General features: G+C 37.1%; 1 protein-coding gene across 1 annotated transcript in view; it reads left to right on the forward strand.

Moving 5' to 3' along the window:
- The first annotated feature begins 2,057 nt into the window (after positions 1-2,057).
- Positions 2,058-19,257, forward strand: part of LOC110951389 (bromo adjacent homology domain-containing 1 protein) — a 38,498-nt gene continuing 21,298 nt past the window's right edge. The window contains 1 exon segment of the mRNA XM_022194423.2: positions 2,058-2,182. The gene's annotated coding sequence lies outside the window, so the exon portion shown is untranslated.

The following is a 19,257-nucleotide window of genomic DNA, read 5'->3' on the forward strand; positions in this document are numbered from 1 at the left end:
CTAAACAGTTTTTACAACAACATATTTTTATGAATGGTAATGTCTTGTTTTCAGTGATTGATTGTAAAAATTACCATTTTTAAAACCGCATTTAAATCAGCAAAAATATTATTTTACAGACATTTGCTCTTTTTTAAAATCATTTTCAATCGTTTAACTTTAAAGTATCCCGGAATTTTGCAGTGTATTGTACAGGCAACGTTTCAGACAGATTTTTTGAACAAAATTATTTTTACAGTGTATCCTACTTTAACTGCATGTCACTTTTCTTAGGTGAGATTTTTCATGCATTTCTTGTCACGGAGAAGCCCAGACCTCTCACTGAAGAGGTAATGAGTGATTATAGGAAAAAATAACTAAGATAAGTCCAAGTTTATCAGGAATTTAATGTGACTCTTCAGGCTCCACATTAAGGCCTGGATCATTTGAGACCCTGCCTTCGCCCGAGTCAGCTGGGATAGGCTCCAGCACCCCCCGCGACCCCAGTGAGGATAAAGCGGTGTATAGAGAATGGATGGATGGATGGTTCGTGTTCAAGTGTTTCCAGGCTTCCTGACGCTCATCACTCCCTTTACTTTTGTTTAATTACAGACAATATCTAGACAAAAGGTATTGCATGGTGGCTGTAACAAAATTAAAATAAATAAATACACAAAAAGAGGCCAAAATTACAAACATAATCAACAATCTCTATTTTATAGTGGAATTCATTATTTTACAGCATTTGACTGTAAAATTACACTTTTTTCTGCATTAGTATTAGCAAAAAAATATAATGTAACAAATATTTTCTGTTATTTTCACCATTTTTTAAAATACATTTTTAGATGTATTTTACAGGTAGCCTTGCTGCATGATTTTAAGTGTTATTTATATATTCTTTTTTTTTTTTACAGTGTATCCTTCTTTAACTGCTGTATACTTTTACTTAAATGGGATTCGTTAGAGGAAAGTCTCTAGATTGCAGGTATGTAATGTAATTATATGAGAAAATAACTAGGATATGTTCAAGGTTATCAGGAATTTAACATACAGATGTTGGCACAGAGCCAATAAAAATAAGTAAAGTACGTAATTTTTTTTTTACCATGTTACACGCTCTGTTAATTTTCAAAGGCTTTCGGTGTTGCAGTATTCAGCTGTGTAATGTATTTATTCTTGCACCAATATTTCCTGTATTTTAACAGAATTATTTTTACAGTGCATTCTACTTTAACTGCATTTATTTTACTTTAGTGGGATTTTTCATGCATTTGATTCCCATGTGCCTCTTAAAGGGAAGCCCAGACCTCTTGCTTAAGAGGTAATGTGTGCTTATATGAGAAAATAACTAAGATATGTTCAGGTTTATCAGGAATTTAACGTGACTCTTCAGGCTCCACATGAAGGCCTGGATCATCTGAGACCCTCTGGTTCGTGTTCAGGTGTCTCCAGGCTTCCTCACACTCATCTCTGGGTCCAATCATCTCCTCAGCGCATCTCTCCGACAAAGTTGAGGCTTTTTGGAGGAAGAGGAGGATCCAACCAACCACCCCTGGCTGCAGTTACGCGTGGATACCCCTTTAAAAGGCTCACCATGTTGCCATCACATGCTCCAGCACCGAAGTAGGATGAGGATGTTGTTGCTGTTGTTATGTAAAGCGCGTTTCTTACTTATATTTGCGGACTTTTTGCGGAGGATTTCTTGACTTTGCGCGGCGGCGAGGAGGCGGTGGAGGCGGAGGAGGTGGAGGAGGAGGGGACCCAGCCCACCCAGCCTGTCAGCGCTGCAGTCATGTTGAGCTGCTAGTTGTTGTTCGGCAGCAACACACCGACGGACTGGTGCGCAAAAAAAAGAAGCGAAAGCTGCGCGCAGCCTTTAATGCCAAGTGGCGGATAGAAAGCGACGAGTCTCCTGGAAGCTCCGCAGCCGAGCGGAGCGGCGGATGGGATAGAAAAGAGACAGCAGTTCGGCTCGGAGGAGGAGTGCTGCTGCCTCTTCTGGTTCTTCTTCTGGCGAGCGGAGAGTTGTTTGGGTTCCCTTCCTTTTTTCTCTCTCTCGAGCGGAACATCGGCGACATTCGCTTCCTCCAGCAGCAGCAGCAGCAGCAGCCGGAGGTTCGCTCGCACCTCTCGCCGTCTTTTGGGGGGATTTAAGGTGGAAATCGGACGAGGTGGTGGCCGCACTCGGAGCTGCGTTACGGTGAGTAACAAGCGGCTGTTCCCGGTTTGTGCGCAGGCAGAGCGGACGGTTCGCTCGGCCAGCTGTCCTCTTTTGTCTGCGCTTTTTATTCGTGTCTGGAGGACGTTGCAGAGGCAGATAATGGCCATGATGAGGATGGAGGAGATGCCCAGGGAGTGGTGCTTCATTCGGGCTGACCGTGCAGAGCACCACCCCTCCAACTAAGTGGAGCTCCAGCGTCCACAAGGTCAATAATAGAAGCTCTGGGATGTTCTGCTTCACCTGGGTGGATGTTTTCTCCAGGTGTGTTCAGGCTGAGCTCGGGCTGGGCTGCAAACTTTACTTCACTGCTGTTATTTCATTTGTTTAGTTCAATTTGCCAAGAACAAAACCCACAGATCCAAAATAAAACACTCAATGATTGGATGAAGACATGCTGAGGTTAGACAAATACTAATTTCTATATTTTTGGTCACTCGTTTTATCATTTTCTCCTGCAGACAAGGCTGTCAGGTAGAGATAAACTCGAAAAGATCATATTTAGGCTCAACAAGAAAAATGTGAATAAATTTCTTTTTTGTTTTTTGAGTTTTTTTGTAAGACATTTTTGACATTTTCACTACAATTAAATTCTTAATACTTCATCAACTGAAAGACTTATGTTCATAATAATGATAATTAAGTACATGACACTTGAAAATCTCATTTAAATAACACAAATATACCACAGGAGTTGGAACAACTTCATTTTTCAGAAATATCAACTTATAAATTTGTGTTTATGCTGCCAGTCATTAAATTGAGTCAATCAACCGAAGAAGAAGACACGCCTAAAAATGATTTTTAGATTCAACAAAAATTTCAGTCTCTTTGAGTTATGACGACTTTTAATGGAATTACAAAGTACGCTGAGTTGAAGGAATTAGACATTTTAACTGGAGCTCGTTTAGTGACTGGCAGCATAAACATAATTTTATAAGTTGGTTATTTAAAAAAAACAATTAGTGGTTCCAATTAGTGTGATATATTTGTGATATTTAAGTGGAGTTTTCAAATGTTGAGTGCTTAAACATAATTATGAACATAAATGTTTAAGTTGACGAAGATTTAATAAATTAAAGTCAATCAAATGCTAAGAAGGAACACTTAAAGATAAAAACTAACATTTGAATCAGTCTTTTTTAGTTAAGATAACTTCTAATAAAATTGTGTTCAACCAACAAACTCCATTAAACTCACTTGTTTAATGACTGGTAGCATGAACACAAGTTTTTAAGTTGGTTATTCATAAAAAATGAAGTATGTACTTACTATAGTATTTCCTTATTATTTACTTTATTATTGTAAGATGTGATCACTTTTATTGATCCCTTATCAGAGAAATGCAGATGTTCCAGCAGCTAGATATCAATGAAGTAGGAAACGACAAGAAATTCAAGGATAGAAGTAAAGCTGTAATAAGCAATATGTATGAGGCATGAATATGAACACAAATTTCTAAGTTGACAACATTTGAATTTAACTTCTCTAGTGTTAAGTAGATGCAGGAAGAAATCCTGACCTGGAAGGGAAGAAAAATTAAGCTGTTAAGTGAATTACATTGATTTATTTCAATGTGAATTTAGTTTTAAGAAATTAGAAATGTTTGCAACTTAAAAGGTTGATCTTAATCAGTAAATCAGGATTTCTGTCACGCAGACATGCTCTTAATGAAGTGGTGGGAATAGGTCCCCTGAGTTAATGCACATGATGAACAGAATAAGGAGCCATTTCACCCTCAGCTGATCAAGCATTAGCAGCACCTGCAGCATCCTGGTCACAGAAAAGAAAAACAAGATGAAATACTTACTGACCAATAATACAATGTGATTGCACTAATTAGACAAAGGAACATGTTCAGATGAATCTCTTATTGAACCTCAGGGACAATAAGTTGTTGTTGGCTCTTCGTCTGCCTCGTCGCTGTTTGGTTTTGTGGTAACTTTTGTGTTTTGTGCTGTTTGAAGACACTAAGATAATCTTTTTGTTACTGGAAGCGAGTTAAGTTTCACGCTTATTTGTGAGCTTCATTTGCTGATTTTGGCGCTGTAAGAACCTGGTTGAAGCGTCGGCTAAAACGGATCTGCTAGCAAGTTCCAGTACATGTCGTAATTTAGCTCTTGTCTTTCAACTTGGATGGAAACTGTTGTAATAATTCTAAAACAAATCAAAGAGATAAGTTGTCCGTTATAGCAGGGACGAAGGCAGAATGTGCACAAATGATTGCATATTTATGGCATTTCTTTGCATAGTTAAGGATAGTAAACAGGAAAGCAGTTTGCTGGTTTTCTTCATCCATTTGCAGGATTTGTTGATTTTATCAAATGCATGTTTAATTTTATACCAGAGAGTAATATTATATAAAAACTACATAACCTCCTGACTACCAGTAGTTCAAATTTGTCCTCTGTGGACAGTGTTTGTAAACTTGAATATCTTCCACCAACTGCATACCACTGAATTAACTAATTTTGTTATCTACAGAGGACATTTAGGGCTTTTCAATGATACTAAATGTGAAGGAGTGGGGCGTTGGTACCTTTCTGTTTCTCATTAAGGAAAATGGTGTCATCAGTGCTAGTTCATTTTATGGGAAGATTAAAAGTAAGTGCATGATATTTTTATTGGGTAAATTTTGGCTTGAAATGTTGTTGGCATGTTTTATACAAGTCTCTTAACAACACATTAATACATTGTCTGAATTATTTTAACTGTATTTAAGTGTTTCAAAAATGACCTCCGTAGTGGACATTTGTAGTTGTTTCCTCCATGTTCTGTGTTTTTTCAAATGACAAGAAAGAGAGTCGTTCTCAGAAGCAGAGAGAATTTTACTGCGAGTTGTTGATGGTAACTCAGATATTGAGATGTCTGATGAAGAAGATCAAGATGCAGTGTTTGAAGGCAGAAGCAGAGGAAGTTTATTGTGTATTGATGAGCACATGGTTGCATTTACTGGTCATTGCCAAATGCACCAGTACGTACTGGGCAAACCATACCCAACTGGATTGAAGGTGTTTGTCTTGGCCGCACCAACTGGTCTGGTCTTAGACTTTGTGGTCTACCAAGGTAAGATCACCTTTAGAGTTACAAGAGGAAAGGACATTGGAGAGCAAGCTCTTCTTCATTTGGTCTGTTCTCCAAGGAAACCACTTGTTCTTTGACAGTTGAAGGGAATTGCTTTTGAAGTATCATGCAAAACGAGGACAACAAAGCAAGACAAAAGTGGTGATAAACAGTTATGTGGATGTTAAACTCATTCTTATGTGACTTTTTGGTATTTTCTCTGGGTCTCACTGATTGCCATTAAGGTTCCATTTCAAATGTCTGATATTCTCAAATCCACTGTAGTGGACATATGATGTCTTCAAAACAAAAACTTTTCTGTTAAAAACATGTTTTCAGTATTCTAATTACCCTACACAGACTGGGGAATTAAAAAAATGTGATCGGACAGTATTTTTTTCCCTGGTAGTCAGGAGGATAAGATAAGTAGACACATGCTTCTTATGTTTATGTTTCCGTGTTCTGCTGAGGATCTAGTCCTAGCTGAGACGTCACACCGTGTCCTTCCAGACTTTTCTTTCTTCTAGCTGCAGGTTCTGAGTCGTTCTGCAGTTTGTTTCCAGAGTTTTTCAAAGTAAAGTTTCATCTCTTCAGTCAGAGCTTCAGCTAAATCCACAGCTGAACCTAAACACATACTTCAACTCATAAAAGCCTGCACAGATTCTTTTTTTGACATAGAAAGAGACGTATTTCTGTACTGTCTATACACTTTCCAATGACAGTAACATGAAATGTTTGACTTGCCACAAAAACAGGTCTTTTTGGTTGGATGTGCTTTAACCCTCCTGTTGTCTCCATATATGGGCACTAAAAAATATTGTTGCCATGTCTGAAAAAAATTCAGCAAAAAAAATCCCCAAATTTCCTAAAATACCCCCCCAAATTTGGAAAGAAAATTCTTGTAAATATTTTCAAAAAAATTGCAAAAATCTTCCAAAAACTCCTAAAAATATCTAAAGTGACTACATATATCAGTAAAACTTCTAACATTTTCTTGAAGAACATTCACAAAAATGTGAATGTTCTCAATGAATATTTTTTATGCATTTCTTTTTTTCAAAAAATGTTCAAAAATTTCCCAAAATTATTGAAAATGTGGACATCAGAAGTTTTACTGTGAAAATATTTTTTTTGCTACATTTTCAAACTTTAAAACGGGTCAGTTTGACCCACAGGACAACACGACGGTTAATAGAGAGTGGTTTTGCTTGAAAAATCAGAGCTCCTAGATGTAACTCCAGTTCCATGTGTGTAGCTCTTTAATGGATTCCACTATTGCTCAGATTTTAGTCTGTGGTTGCCGTGGCTACCTCTCAGCTCCACCCCCGTTTGTGATTTGCTTACTTTAACGAGACACTTTGGAACAACTGTAAAACCGACAGCTTAAATCCAGAGTGTTTCTCTGTGCAGGTGAATGAGTCACAGTTTACTGGTTAAAGCGATGACCTCATCATCGATGATGCTGCTACCACATCATAGACGAATCCTCAGAGGATCGAGGTGTCGGTGGAGGATCTTGTTCATAAGTGATTCATGAATTCATTCCTTTTCTTCAGCTCATGTTGACAGAAGTTAAACCTACAGATCAGAAGGAAAGCGTGTGAAATCCGTAAATATTCAAACACTTTATTCCTAGAAGCAAGTCATGGAAGAACTGTTCACATCCTTTACTTAAGTAGCAATAAAACTTACAGCATATACTTACCAAAATAACATTTGACCTCAATAAAGCGATACTAATGCATCAATTTGCATCAGCCTTTTAGAATTCATGACAACTTTTAATTAAACCAACCAGCTACACTGAATTTCTGAAATTAGCTTTCTCTCTTTAAGTTTTTAAATACAACTTACTAGAGTAGAAACAGGAGTTGTTCAGCTGATTATTCATGAAAAGATGAACTGGTTTCAACTATTTTAATGTGTGTTTATTGGCAGGTGAAGTAACATTTTATACCATTTTGGAAGGATTTTAACCCCCAATATATGTAACTTAATTAGGTAAAATGACACACATCTTTATTTGTTCAGACAGTATATATTCAAATACAGACGAGCATCAATATTACATCATTTCTCCAACTTAACAAAGATGCTTCAGATGCCTACTACAGCAACATCTGAAAGGTGAGAAAACTTTTCCCATTTTTTTCTACATGTACAGGGTAAAGATTGACCTAATTTTAAATGCTTTATAAACAGTTGGAGAGTTTAATCTGCAGTGATGGAACACATCTTGTAAGAATATTATATTTTGTAGTGTCGCTGTCTGGTGAAATACGACCATTTCATGACATGCGACCTGATTTCTGCTTTGTGCTCATGCATTTTACAGATAAAATGATGAGATGATTGTTTGTGCATCTTCAGAAGTAGAGGAATGCCTTTAACAGGGTCACAGATGAAGAAAAGTGTCAGGGATTGTACAATGCTTAACATAGATACAGTTCTTGGACACAAATTTTTGTTTTTTGGATTAAATCTTGTAAAATACTGAATAGATGAAGTTCTTTAGACCTTACTGATACTGAAATGAAAGAAACTGGATAATGTGAAATCATGGAATAGTCTTTTAAGTAGCACCTTTTTTCCGGCACATTTTGTTGGTAGTTTCTGTTTTTCTTGAGGCTTTTGTATGTAATTTTACAGCTTAAAAACACAAGAGATGGTTAAGGTTTGTTTGGATGTTTGTCACAACTACATAGCATACATTAAACCCTAACCCGCCGTGCCACTATCTCACAATGATTCAGAAATCTTTAACAAATCCGTGGATCCAGACTATAAGCTGCATCACTGCCAAAATCTAGTCACTTGGTCCTTGTGTCACTTCTGGCCTTTCCTGAAAATTTCACACAAATCTGTTTGTCCATTTTTGACTAATGTTGCAAACAGACGGACAAACAGACGCCGATCGCCACATAACCCCGCCATGTTCCTTAATGGAGTAATTAGCTGTCAGCTATTACATTTAGCACCACACCACACTCATTACTGAGTATTTTTTAAACAAAATCTTCTGTGACAGTAAACTGAGTATCTGTGTGGTGTTGATACAATTTTGTGACATTTCAAAGATCAAACAGTGAGTCTATTGAGAAAATCAACTGACTAATCAGCTGTAAAAATAACTGTTAGTTGTAGCACTATGTGTGATAAGAAGGTCCAAACGAAACGCAGATTTTTGTAAGAGGGGAACAAGTGAAAAACAAGCTAGTCTTGTGTATTTTTCAAGTTTATCTTGTGTGTTTTCATTTAAAATGTTGTGAAAAATGCACAGAAGGAAAAAGTACATTATTTCGGTTGAAATATCACAGAGAAAAAGAATGAAGTCGCTTCTTTCCATCACTGTCGATCACTTATTGGCTCAACTAGCTGCTCATTTAGGCCTTTTCTTTCTATCCAAGTGACCTTTTGGCCTCGGTGTTTTTCTTTCCACTCATCACACAACCATAAATGTGTTTGAGCGCGTTCTGTTTGATGCCAGCTCTCATTTTTCAGGCCGTCATGAGGCTGATCTGCTCAGTGACATGCTGGTTTATTGTGGTTGATCATTAATCTGCAGGAGTTTCTGCAGCGGAGCCTCGTCCTTCTGCGTGATCCAGCAGACCCACCTCACTAAAGCTTCATAAATGTCATAAAACTTAATATACAAGTGCTTTAATGACTCACACCTAGACCCGTCATTAAATAGCCGTGCAGGACTAATAGCGGAGCCATAAAGGCGTTGCGCGGTGAGTTAGTGGTGGATTCCTGCCAGCAGACATGTCTGACGCTTAAATCATCAATGAAATACTTGCTGCTGGAAGCGTTTTGGATTAGCGATATATTTAGGATATCCAAACAGTCTGTGTTTAGTTTCATTAATTTTATTCCAGCTTTGTGTACCATCATTCAGTGGTGCTAATCTTCCACAATACGTTGGCCTTCATTTTATTTTCTGCGGCGTTCCACTGTAATTCCACATTATTGGTTTTTGGGAAGATGCACGACTCCACAAATCTGTTTTCTGGTCCTGTTAGTTGTCCGTTACCGAGTGGAGGAAACCGTTTCTGTTGTGTGCTGCCGTGTTCTTCTACTGTTGTATTTTTACTCCTCTACATTCACATGACAGCTGCAGCTGGGTCAATATATCATTGAAGGACTTTTGAAGTCAAGGTAGATGTCCTACATACATTTTTATTAACAATAAAAAAAGTTTATTTGTTTATTTTGTTTGTTTGCTATTGACAGATTTGAAATTATTTTTGGAAAAATTCTAAGTTATTTTGGACAAGTTTAGTCATTTTAGCCCCACTTGAGCTTGTTTTGACAGATTTTTTTTGTTATTTTGGCCACAATTGAAGTTGTTTTGGGCAGTTTTCAAGTTGAAACTGAAACTTCTTACTACGACCACTGTTAAGCTGTGGTCCTGTGAGCTCCTATCACCAAGCTGTTGACTTCTGTTGTGGCTCTGGGTCTTCCAGACCTCTTCATGTAAAGAGTTTTTGAGTGCCTTTTGAGGAAAACTGTTCTCACTGACGCCTTGACTTTCTTCACCATTTCTCTGTAGGAACGACCTCCATTTTTCAGTGTTATGATGGTTGGTCTATCTTCTACTGTTAATTGCCTTTTCCTCTCCATTCTTATCAAACATACACCAGCAGCTCAGAAAAAAAAAAGCTGTTCTGAGTTTGACAAGTTCCCTCTTTCCTCCCCTGGTAACTGTACAAATTGATAATTTTGCATTTTAAATCAGGAACCCATCATCATCATGCGAGCCGGGAAACTAGTTTCTGAAATTCAGCTGTCTAATGATTGCGTTCACCTCTATTTTCCCCCTGAGAAACACAAAATCCACTTTTCCTCGATTAAACATTCAGGTTTGAGGTTCAGTATCATTTTAGTTTGAGAGAATTCAACAATAAAATCAAACCAATTTGCATCGTAATGATGTGATCCAGGAGACTCACAGCGGAGACCAACTTTTTACTGCTGCTCTAAACTGAAAATGTCATTTATTGGTTGTGTGCAGTGACAACTGATGACCAGCCTGTTTGGCTGCAGTGAACTGATCAATATCAACCAGTTTAATTCACAGGATTTGGAAACGAAGGACGTCTTAAATCGAATCTACGCTGCTGCAGGAGGAAGTTTAAAATGGAAATTGTTTTCCGAGACAAACAACACGTGACTCGTTTTTAATGCAACAGCACGACTGATTGGATCCTAAAAAGGAGACGTATTGATCATCAGACAATCGCAACAGGAGAGTCTGAACTGATGCAAGAGTTTTACTGAACTTGAGTTCTGCTCTTTCAGCTTCTCTCACTTTTCTTTAACCCTCGTGTTGTCCTGCGCTTCAAATTGGCCCGTTTTAAAGTTTGAAAATGTATTTTCACAGTGAAACTTCTGATGTCAACATATTCTATATTTTTTTTGTGAATGCTCTTAAAGAAAATAGAAGTTTTACTGATATATGTAATCACTTTAGAATTCTTTAGGATTTTTTTGGAAGATTTTTACATTTTTTGAAAATATTTGCAAGAATTTTCTTGCCAAATTTAGAGGATTTTTTAAAAATACAACTTTTAAGGGAAGCTTTTAAGGAATTATTGGAATTTTGTTCCTAAAAGTTTTGCAAATTTTCAGAAATTTGGGAAATTTTTTTGCTGAATTTTTGGATTTTGAAAACGATAGTTTTTGGTGCCCGTAAATGAAGACAACAGGAGGGTAAAATGAGTCCAGCGTTTGGATTGAAGCAGCAAAGTGGCTTTTATTGATGTGAGCTTCTGATTTGTGATGATTAAATCACACAAGATGAAAAAAATCCACTTCAGACTCTTCTGGATAAAACACCAGCAGATGCTCTTTACATGTCGGATGCAATTAGGTGGTTTTCAACACCTTTTACGAGAAAAGATCAAAGACTCTGCTTTACAAGAGCTTTAGTGAATCCAATGACACATATTTGCATGCACAGAATTAATATATATAATAATCTTGCACTTTTATTCATGTTTCAATCAAGAGCTGCAACAATTAATTGATTAGTTTCCGCTATTGAATTAGATTAAATACGTTTTTCAGGTATTTTTAAAGGGAAAAAAATCTAGAATGAGTGATTGCAGTTTCTTAAATGTGAATATTTTTTGCTTTCCTTCCTCCTTTGTAATGGTAAACTGAATATCTTAGTAAGTTGAGGGCAAAATTAGACATTTATCATCTTCTTTTGGAAACACTGATAGACGTTTTCATAATTTTCCAATATTTTTATTACTAAATATTGGGGGTATTTTTTTTTTTTGTCGTTCAAAAACAGCTTTTTCTCACTGATGGAGCCTCATGCTGAGCTCACTAAGCTCTTTAGTTTTAGCCATTAAAAAGCTCCAAATTCATCATTAACATCAGTAACACACAGTGTTCTGACTTGTTTATTTCATTTTCATTGAAAAAAAACCTATTGGTTGAATAAAAATTCTAAATTTGAAATGGAAATGAGTAATTTTGGGTTTGTCTGCATCTATAAAATTTAAACCCTTTAAAACTTGTTGCCTCATAAAAATAAAAACTGCATTCATTAACATTTAATAAATATTATAGTGACTTTTAGGGGCATTTCCATCCTGTTACTTGCCGAAAAGTGTTAAATGTGAAGCTTTTAAACACCAAGTTTAAAAAAACAACATAAAAATAGTGAAAATTCATCATTATCATATCTAACACAATGTTTTATAGCTTCTTTATGTTATTTTCAATCAGAAGTTGATGAAGAAACCTCAACATTAGTCATAAATATGAATAAAATTGGGGCCTAACTGTGTACATATAGGAATTTTAATTAATGTTTCATCAATTTTGGGCTTGGTGACTTTAGAAACACGATATTATTGTTTAAGATCTAATAAATATTGGACTCAGAGCAAGTTGTAGATGCATTTAAATCTAATTACCTGCAGAAGTGAGTTAAATACGGATCGTTTAAACACATGGGATGGCGTAGATGTGCTTTTTAATGTATGTAACTGCCTCTGTATATGTTTGGTTTCTGGCTGGCAGATTACATAGCATTTTTAGTATAACGATGAACAAAATGAACGTAGTAAAAATTCATCATAACCACAATGCTTTACTGTTGTTTGTAGCTTGTTTATGTCATTTCCAGCTCAAAAAACCCCGAGAAATTCATAATACGCTAAAATTTGCTGTTGATGTGACTAATTTTGGGGCACAGCTGCATATTTATTCCTGATTAAATGTGGATTTTAACCCAAATAAAGCCCTAAAAACTGCTTCATTTTACGAATTTGGAACTTAAAGTGACTTTGAGGTGCGTTTACATCTTACTACCTGCAGAACTGGGTGAAATATAGATCGTTTAAACACACGATACAGTGTAGATACTCTTAATACACTGAAATTTGGTGTTGATGTGACTAATTTTGGGGCATAACTACATATTTATTCCTGTTGAAATGTGCATTTTAGTCCTTTCAAGCTTGTTACTGCACTTTTAAATGATTCATTTGGGACTTGAAGTGACTTTTAGGTGCATTTACGTCCTATTACCTGCAGAACCGAGTTAAATTTGGATAGTTTAAACAGGGGACAGTGTAGATGTGGTTTTAACATGTAAATGTCTGTATATGTTTGATTTTTTTAAATTCAGTGTTGATGTGACTAATTTTGGGTCATAACTACATATTTATTTATTGTTTAAATGCGTATTTTAACCGTTTAAAGCTTGTCACTGCCCTAAAAAGCGCTTTATTTTATTAATTTGGGACTTAGAGTGACTTTTAGGTATATTTACATCCAATTACCTGCAGATCTGAGTTAAATGTGGATCATTTAAGCACATGGGATAGTGTTGTTGTGGCTTTTTGACACATAAATGCCTCTGGCTGTGTGTGGTGGAGCTTGGGCTGAAGCTGTGTGTCTCTAACAGCATCTCCGTCACGTAGCTCCGGTTCGTGTGAACGCAGAGAGGAAACCAAGTTGTTCTGGATCCTGCTGAATGATCTGAGTTCCTCGTGTGTCCCCCTCCGCGGTAAACAGCTGTTTGTCCGTCATTGGAGGACGCGGGTGTCAAACCAGGCTGCTCCGTGTGGCAATTGGTTCAGATTAAGTTTCTGCAAATCGGTGGAAGCCTCAACCAGGAAGAGCGCACACATCAGCGCCACCGACCGTCCTCCTCCTCCTCCCTCCTCCACTCCTCCCAGCTCTCCCAGTTCACGGAGCTCTGCCATCGCACCAGTCCGGCTCCCTCCTCCTCCTCCTCCCTCCTTCCCCGCAGATTTGCTCGACGGTTCCCGGCTGTGGCAGGAGGAAGCGTGGCGGTAAGTTCCCACCTTTTTTTTTTTTTTTTTTTTTTTGCCTTGCTTGATATTTCGCCCTGGATGTTTGAAGTTGCTCCGACCGACCGGCAGCGCGTGTTTTCCGCTCGGTGACCGGAGATCCGACGCGGCCGCCGCGGCTCCGATGTGGAATCCGCTCCAAAAAAAAAACGCGACCAGGAGGGGTGAGTGCCCTTTATTTCTGCTCGGTTGCTCGGTGTGTGTGCAGCACCTCCCTCCCTCCCTCCCTTTCTCCGCCTGGATCCAGACTTCAGATGGGCAGCGACGTCAGGCTCCACCGGATCCCATCCGACCGACCGCACATATTTTTACGCATTTTTTACGCGCGTCGGTTCGGTCGGCGCATCGACACCTTCCGCCGATGGATCCGCGAACAGTGACCTCATGTTTGTGGTGAAAAACCTCCAGCAGCCTCGTGTCCAACCTGCCTGTCAGCGGCTGGAAAATGTGAAACCGGGAGCCGCCGTGCTGCTACCGAAACCCAGCTGGTGGATTTATTTACGATGGAGGCTCAAAGTTGAAGCAGAAACATAGAAAGCAGAGTCCGTGGTTCTCCTACAGGTGTAATCCTGCTTTATTATCCCGAGTTTTATTCTCATGTCGCTCATTGGCTGCTTCTGGTTGGTGACCCTTTAAACTGAAGCTCTTGTGACACTTTCAGACCAAGTCCTGGCAGAAAAGTCAGAAAATACACGTAGAAGTCCCACATTTTAGACCTTACTGAAGTAGAAGTGTGTCAGTATTATCAGCAAAATATATTTAGAGTGTAAAGGTCAAATACTTAACAGCTGTTCAACTCCTAATAATGATCCAATAAAATGGAAAATAATGATAGATGAAAGCAATAATAATGAAAAATATCTTTTTTAAGCAATTTGCTGTTTTGCTGACTTTCCCTGTTTTTGTTAAATTACAGATAATATCCATCCATCCATCCATTATCTACACACACTGCTTAATCCTCATTAGAGGAGTTAGCTGGAGTCCATCCCAGCTGATTTAGGGTGAAGAAGGGAACACCTGGACAGGTCACCAGTCTATCACAGGACTACACATAGAGACAGTCAGTCACACTCACATTCACACCTACGGACAGTTTAGAATCACCAGTTAACCTCAGCTTGTTTTTTGGACTGTGGGAGGAAGCCGGAGTACCCAGAGAAAACCCACGCATTTTAATAAATGCTAGTTTGTTTTTTTTCAACATTCGAGTGTAAAATTCCACTCTATTTTACTGCATTTAAAATAGCAGAAAGTATTGTTTTACAATTTGAAAGAGAAACAAAAGCGTATGAAGGGTTGTAAAATGGTAAATAATTTCTGTTGCTTTACTTTCCTTACATTTACAGACAATATCTTGTAAAATGACAGGAAAAAGGATTAATTGAAGGGTCTGGAAGCAGAATGGTCTGACCCACTTTCTGTAGTTTTTGAGAAAAATGGGCTCAAAGTTTTGTGTTTTCAAGAATGGTTTAACATTCCACTGTAACATATATTGGGTTGTGGGTTGGACCACTAAAATGTAGATCATAAAGTATTACAGAAATTTTATAAAACTCAGGATTTTTTTTGTGGGTTCAAACCCCCTCAGTTGCATGTTGACTGTAATTAAAATATATATATATATTTAAAAAAGCACAAAACTAGAAGAAAAATCCCACATTAAATCACATACTTGTATAGTAGTTTGAATTAAAATTGGCTAAAAAGTTAATTCTTCTGTGTATGTTTGCAGTTATATTCACAGTTTTAGTTTTTTGTGGCATTGTAGTGTTTTTTTTAGCATATTTTTTCTGGCACTTTTTCATGCGACACCTCCTGATGTGACTGTTATACATGTGCATATTGCAGGAAACTATACACTTATCCAGAAATACAGATGAGTTCAAGGAGAAAGAAGCTAAAATCACACTCAAATCAATAGAAATACTTCAGAGTTGTGCTGTTAAACCAAATAGTGTTTTCTCAGATTGAACATTAAAACGATGTTTAGATGCTGGAAAAGGTGGAAATATTCAATTTTCACAGGAAAAAGTGACAAACTAGAGACTAAACCAGAAAGATAAGAGAGTGGATTCTTTAACAGGGGAGGTGTATTTTCATTTAGCCTCACAAGTTCCTTTTGCTGATAATACTAACTAGAGATCAGTGTATTTTTTTTTTTTTTGTTTGTTTGGCCCAGTGCTGATTATTAGTGATCAGGAGGCTGCTATCTAATATTTGGAACCGATGTGGGCTGGATTTACAGTAAAACTTAGATCAATAGAACACAAAGTATTTACTCGTGTTTCCCAAACTTTTATTCTTCAGTGCCGATGGGATGTTAGTTGTGACCTTTTCTAAGGGGGGAAGAAAAAGGAAAGAGTCTCTGTTCTCTTCTAGGTTGTAACAGTGGCTCATGGTGATGTGGAGTTTTATTCTGACAGATGGATCTCATGTTGCTCACTGGTTGCTTTTTGGTTTGTCACCCTTTAAACTGAAGCTCTTGTGACGCTTTCAGACCAAGCCTGGCCTCATTTTGGACCCAAACCGTGAGAACAGACTGTAGATTTACAGTTTGTGGTTGTGAGCAGTGGTGGAAGAATAATACACATCTGTTACAGCACCGCGGCTTTAAAACACTCGCTTACATCCAGAAGTCGTACCTGGATTGTTGTTACTGAAACATTAACATGCATTTGAAGCAGATCCTGTTTTTACCTTAACGTGTTCTCATGTTGTTTTTCTACACTGTAGTTACTTCAAACACGTACAGCTTAATTACTTCTTAAAACTTGCTAATGTGTAACATAGAGTAGTTTTACAGTGTTGGAGCAGAGCTGCTGGAGCTGCAGCAAGACAGGCAGGGAGTTTATAGATCCACACTTAACAGAAGAAGCAACAGTGTAGGTCCATATCTGAGTCATTTTAAGGCAAGGAAATGTTATTTTCAAGGTAAAAACTTCAAAATATGTAACTGAGATACACAGAGATGAGTTTTTAGGTGTTTAATGATCGACTGTGGAAGGAATTTAAAGGCCTTCTTCGTTACTGTAGGAAATTATAGCAGATATTTTCCACTATTTTGATGTTTTCTAGACACAATCTGAATCGGTATTTCCAGATTTAAACAAGCTTTTGAGGAGCTTTTGAAGTCCAGGGGGTGTATCTTGCAGACATTTTTATTAAAAGTAAAAAAAAAAACATCAACAGTTTTTTATGTTCATTATGATCAAGTCTGTACAAATTCCAGAATTATTTATTATGGAAACAATCACCTATTAATAAAGAAAATGACTGGATATCACTAAAATGTCAACTAAATAACCGTCTCAATTAAATCACAACACCTTCTAATTAGCCAAATGATAATCGATCCAGATCACATGACCTGCTCCACATGATGTCATTTCCTCCTGAAGAAAAGACTGGAAGACTCCAAGGCTTTCTGACTTATTTAATATAAAGTAGTGTGTGAGTCAAGTGTGGATTTATGGCATGTCAACAGGTTTACAATTTTACTCGGTTGTATATATAATATTTAGAAGAATCTTTCTGTAAAAATGCCATGTGGTGTTTGGTTCTAGGCGGCCATGTTGATTTTAGGCCTGAAAACAGCAAAAATGTCAACTATGTTAGGAAAAAATCTCACAATTATATATTGACCCAGCAGTTTTTTAGGGATGTAATCAATTACTGGAGGGGATTTATGCATATATTATAAAATATTTGCACCATTATCACCTTAATAAGCTGTCCTATATTGCACTACTGCCAGTTCACAGATTGGGTTTTATATATTTTGCTATTTTTGCTTCATGTTGTATTGTTTAATTGAGTGGCGCTAATACAAAGGTGTGAGAGAAACTTCTTTTCGGTTCCTCTGTATGTCGTGGATATATAGAGAAATTGACAGTCAAAATCATTAAGGTTATTTTTAAGCAAATCTTTTGCAAAATGTTTTGATAAAGGCTAGTTTAAGTGTCAAATCCAGCTGCTGGTAGAGAGGATTAGTTTGCCTTCATAGCATCTGCGACTGCTAGAAAATATGGATCAACCAGCTGTCTGCCTCGATAATTACAGGAACTGATATTCAGCATTATACCAATTATTGGTAACATTATTGCTCGTAACCAATTCCTGGTAAAGTAAATTAATTTAAAAATCCCCACTCTGGCTCCGATGAAGCTGCCTGTCACCACGTTATAGAGGAACCGGCACCACTGAGTTACATCTGAGACATTCTAAAGGAGGAAAAGAACATTTTAACGGAAGAAAATTTCAAAATAAATATATTTGTAGGGGTTTAATCAATGCAGCAATCAATGATCACTGTATTCACTACACACCAGAAGACTTGTAATGGATTCATATTAGCGTAAAGTGACATTTAAGCAGCATTTAAATACTGTAGCTGACTGAGGTGGAGCTGATTTTACTCGCTTTGTTTGCTGTCAGGTGGCTTCATTTACTGTGTAGCCATTCAGTGTTTTATTCATCATTGTGTTCATGCTATAATGGGGTATTTATGTAATTATTCTGACAGATAAGTCATTATTTTAGTGGGAATTAAACTTTTTCTGCATGTTTCCTTCTATGATGATGTGTAGAATGTGATGATTTGTAGTTTGGAGCATCTCTGTAAAGAGCACAATGATGATATGTTGTGATGTTTTTTAACTTTTATCAAAAAAAAATGCAGCTCCTGTGGTTTAGATACAGCCCTTGACCATATTTCCTTTTTAATAGTGTTTCACTTCATTGTTTTCAAACCTTTTCTAAGTATGCATGCCTAGGGATTATTAGCCAGATGTGCTTTATGTATAAAAAAGTTCATTACACAACAGCAAACTTCTGTTAGACTATATGTTGGATTATTATTTCTGATGCATTAACTTGCAGTCAGTATTTAAATATTATAACTGACTGACATAGAGCTGATTTAACTTGTTTTATTTCTTGTCAGGGCCTTAATTTACTGTGCAGCAGTTAATTGTATTTTCTATCAGTCATTATATCCTGATGGGTTTTTATGTTCTTAATCTGCTGTAAAGTAACTACAGCTGTCAGATAAATGTAGTGGAGCACCAAACTGTGAAATAACTGACGCTGACATATTTAGTTTTTCTGCAATATGAAAAAAAAGCATCAGTTTTCACCAGATGACTTGAATAACTCTATTAGGAAAGAATGAATATTTCTGGAATGATTGTGGTAATCCTGGACAGGAGAGAATCTGTTTAGAATATAGTTTAAAAAAAAAGCAACACCAGTAAAGACTTTGGTTTTTGTTCTGATCAGACTTTGAGCTTGTGGTGCTGATTTAAATGAAACAAATTAGTTGTGTTTCCTCAGGTGGCGGCAAAAACTGCAAAACTCCGCAGACAGAAAAGCTGTTTTTGATCAACATTGTCCTTTCTGTAGCTGAAATATTTCCATACAACTGATTTCTGTTGCAGTGGGGTTTTGTCTTTTTACACAGTTTTGGTCCTCTATGTAAACAAACTGTGTCTTTTCAAATTAGGTAGAAAAACTCATCAGAAGCTTTAAATCGGAGTAAAACCGGTTATACCACACAGGTTTCTCTTGTAGATTTGTTATGCAAAATGGTAAAAAAAATATGAGTTAAAGAAGAAAAAGGCTAAAATGACTCTCAAATAAGGTAGAAATACTCCAGGT

This window comes from Acanthochromis polyacanthus, chromosome 16 (assembly GCF_021347895.1).
Source record: "Acanthochromis polyacanthus isolate Apoly-LR-REF ecotype Palm Island chromosome 16, KAUST_Apoly_ChrSc, whole genome shotgun sequence".
In the NCBI taxonomy this organism is placed as follows: domain Eukaryota; kingdom Metazoa; phylum Chordata; class Actinopteri; family Pomacentridae; genus Acanthochromis; species Acanthochromis polyacanthus.